Source organism: Arachis ipaensis, chromosome B04, assembly GCF_000816755.2.
Source record: "Arachis ipaensis cultivar K30076 chromosome B04, Araip1.1, whole genome shotgun sequence".
NCBI classification, from domain to species: Eukaryota; Viridiplantae; Streptophyta; class Magnoliopsida; order Fabales; family Fabaceae; genus Arachis; species Arachis ipaensis.
The window spans coordinates 120,082,560-120,087,308 of NC_029788.2; positions in this window are offsets into that span (position 1 = coordinate 120,082,560).

A 4,749-nucleotide genomic window follows, 5' to 3' on the forward strand; every position below is an offset into this window, starting at 1 on the left:
CCCCTACTGCCGCCTAACGCTGGATATGCAACGCCAAGGCTAGACAGTAGATGGACCGCATAATTAGAACATTTTCACAAACCACTAACATATACAAAAACCACTAACAAAAAACCACTAACAAAAACAATTAACAAAAACCACTAACAAAAACAACTAACAAAAACCGGTAACAAAAACCACTAACAAAAAACCAATAACAAAAACCATTAACAAAAACCACTAACAAAAACAACTAACAAAAACCGGTAACAAAAACCATTATCCTATACCACTATCCTAAACCGCTAACACTAACATAAACCACCATAAAAAACTATTAACAAAAACCACTGGCCTAGACCACTATCCTAAACCACTATCCTAACCCACTATCCTAAACCACTAACAATAACATAAACCACTATAAAAAACCATGAACATGTTTCCTTCCTTCTTTTCTCTTTCACCTTCGTGCCTAGCTAACTCTTTTTCTTTTTTTTTTCCCTTTTCTTTTAATTAAAAAATTGCTAGCTAACTTATTAGTAGAAATTAATTTATTAATAGAGCAAAAAATAGTGATATTCAGGTATATTACTTATTAGTTATAAGGCTAATAAAAAATTGGTAATTTATTTTAATAAAATATTTGAAATGTAAAATTACATAAATATTCTTAATAGAATTTGGTTATAAATCTGTTTTATTTAATTTTTTTTTATCAAATTGACTTATTTTTATAAAATGACATAAGTGAGAGACTTGCTTAAAGTGTGTCATTCTCCATGTAATTCGAATTGATTTAATTCGAACTCCTCCTTTATAATTCGAATGAACTCCACTCGAATTACTCACAAATTTTGAATCATAATTCGGTACTACTTGATTCAAATTAGGTGAGAAGAAAGCTAGGGAGTAATTCGAATTTAATCAATTCGAATTATGTGCAAACCTAATTCGAATCCTATTGATTCGAATTATATAAAAATGTGATCTGGTGGATTGTTGTAGCAAAATTTGATTTGACGAATTTGGGTAACAATGAGCTCCCCTTGGCTCATTTAGGTTTTTTACCCTTAAGAAAACATAACCAATGAAACAGTGGCAATGGAATGCCAACAATGCAATATATATATATATATATGGTGACGTCTCTGGTGGATGAAAGTGTTTGGTGACTAAGATGGCTAAATGATGTGTTTGGAGGAAAAGTTGACATGTGGAAGGAGATATGTAGTTGATGGTGAGAACAAGATCTGCTGAAGTCTTTGAAAAGGGTAATCTTTTGTCTAACATTAATCGTGACAAAGGAGAATATAGTAAATTTGCTATGTCAGAGTAGGTGAAGTTTTTCTCAATTTACAAAATTTACCTGATTTTGCATCAGATTTAAATTTTTAATATTAAATATTTTAATTTCATAACAAATTTAGATACCAAATAAGATAAAAATAAAAATAATAAAAAATAATAAATATGATTTAATTTATTATTTGTTACAAATTGCATTAACTTAACAAAATATTACAAATAATTGAATACAATTATTTATTATATCGCTTTATTTATTATTATTATCTCCTAATCTAATAAATTAAAAATTAATTTATTACGATACTAAATTTCATTTGAGGATTTATCACTTGTCAGTGACTTGTTGTATTCTTTTAATTATTTAATACCACTTTTTTTCTATTATTGGTCAGCCATTTTCTAGTTCCAGACCTTTTTATTTTTCAATCCCCTCCAATAGCCCACCTCAATAAAACTCCTTTTTTAGAAGCCAATTTTCATATTTGTCATTGCAATTAATATTTTTCTTTTACCACACTCTTCCTTTAGTACACTGTTCTACGGGTTGCCATACATGTCATATGTTGCAAAGTTATTTGCCAGTCAACACATAGGTATTCTTAACCATCCAAAATCATGCCACTAAAGAACTCACCTATATATATATATATATATATCCTTTTAAATAATTTTCCATATTTTTGTATGCTGGTATAAAGTTCCTGACTTTTTAACTACATTTTTGTAAAGTTCATACTTTTTACTACATTTTTGTCTGATTATGTTGTGATATATATATATATATATATATATATCTGCATGAAGAACATGATGATCAGGTAGTCTAAGTTGTTGTACATATATATACATACATAGCTAGTCTGATTTTCTTTACTTCTCACATAACAATATAACAGCAGCTTTAATTTTTACCAACTCTCAAAGCCATATGTAATTAATTACTTTAACACTTGCGGAGAAGGACTCATGATTTGATTTTGCATGCATATCTGTTATTTGATCTCTTTAAGATGTGGTTATGCTTTCTATTGAAGGGTTTTACTTAGAATCGTTATGGTTACAGAACAATATCTTGGACTAACACTAACCAATAATCTCAATTTTCCACCTAATCGTTATGTTTTACCATCATGAATCTATCTTTATTCCTCATGCTGTACTTTTGCATTTTCAATTGGAGGAAATTGGAGAGAAAATGGAGGAAGAGAAGGTACAGCATATAAAAGATGAAGAATTGGGGTTGGGGTGGTGGAAAGAGAGAGAGAGAATGTTAGCAATTAAATCAAAGCTTACTGTTTAAATTTGTGAGAATCTTAGCAATCTTAGCAAGAGAGAAAAACTGCGTCAATTGATAAGCTTTGGAAAATTAAATTACAACCTTAGCTTGTGCATGCAAAAGTTCACGCCCAAAAAATCTATAATTAAAGCAACAAAGCAAGACCAAAATAAATACAATACTATTTTTATAAAATGAATATTATACAAAATTTTTTGATCTATATTAAGTTATTGAAATTTTTTGGGAGGACTTCGGCCTATACTAGTATCCTCTGATAGTTCGTAATTTTACATGAATAAGACACAGACAAATAATATGATGAAATATGTGCACATATGCATGCATATACTAATTAAATATGGATGATCAATAGTGGGAATAATGTATATATGAACTATTAATTAGCACGAGAAGCTAAAATATAATCACTTTTCTTTTATATACTCCAAAATACAGCATGTGCACAAAAGGAAAATAAAAAATCATATGAAGAAGAGAATATTACATGATGAAAAATGTACAGGGAGAAAATAATGTAACAAATTTTCGTCATACTACTTTTTTCAAAACTTAAGTTGATAAAAAATGACATATAAATTATTATATCTTTAACATAAATAAATAATTTAATTTTAGCATAAGCTTAAGCTAGATTTAAAGTATATATATAATTTACGTTAATTTTATTACAGAAGCAAACACATGATCAGGAGATTATGATGATATACTTGTCAAAAATTTATGTCTACTAATCTATGATGTTATACACCTTGTCTTGTCCACATTTCCAACTGTAATTCCTGAATTTAGGTATTGTTCACATTTTTTTTTGTGTATGCACTTTATGCAAGTTGACCCAAAAATAATTCTCATCATTAATCATGATAGATTAAACAGAAAATGCTCTTGGGACCATTCTTTTTCTTTTATCACCCTATTAAACAGGGAATGCTCTTGGGACCATGCCCCTATTTATAGTTAGTTTTCAATTTAATTTTTTCCGTTGACCATTGGCTTATGGGGGGAAAATAATTAAGGTTCCTTTATCTTGTGATGAGAGAAGGAATATGTCACCACTCACAAGATGTTATTGAGGACAATGCAACGGCACTGGAAGAAGTCAATATGTGAATGCTGGAGAACTAAGTGGCAGCACTTCTTCACATGAAGGACTTAACAAGCTGATAAACATAGGGGTGTTAGCTTTAACACTGATTTGATACAAAGTGATCTTATAGCGTATATAAACATTGTGGGAGCATAGAACTAAGATATATTTTTTCCTATGTAAATTTTCTTGCCGGTACATATTTATTTGTCGCAATCGGCCAAAACCAAACCCACATTTAGTATTTTGAATGTTGCTTCTTGTGCTTCATTTACGCAGTGTTATTGGTTGGTTTGTCCAAATTAGTTATAGGTGATTTTGTTGGATACTATCAGACATGTAGAATCAGTTCATTAATTTTTATTAATTTTTTGCAGTATTGTAAATTTATTGACAGAATTACTTATTCAATCGCAAATAGTTATACAATAGTCTTAAAATAACATAGTCCTGAATGTTCTTCACTTTTGAAATTAATTTCTCAAGCTACACTTATAAAATAGTTTCAATATAAATTTGTCAAGCGTCTATATTTTGTTATTTCCTTTTAGTGATTTGTTAGCGTTTAGAAAAATGAAAGCTTAAAATTTCATGCTGACAAACAAGGCTTTCGAGTTACATTTTATAATCATATGCTAAGGAAAGCCTTATTAATTATTATGCTTTTTTTCTCATTAATTCCAAAAAAAAGTATAGTCTAATTTTGATATGTAAATAGTATCTCCCAAACCGTGTTTCACTTTTTATATGACAGAATACTTGCAAGAGTAAACACTTCATAACATAATAAAGCATTGCTGTCACTTTAAACCAATTAAATAAAATGGAACAAAAATAATTTGACACTAATTAATTAGAACAGTAATTTGCAGGAATATAAAGTAAAAAACTAACATCGAGATCAAATCAAATTAATGAATAAATTATCTGAAACATTCCGATTTCAGCCATCACATCGCAGTGTCATTTAAGGGCGGATAGATCCAACTTTTTTATATCTGAAAATTTAAGAAAACATAACCAATGAAACAGTGGCAATGGAATGCCAACAATGCATATATATATATAT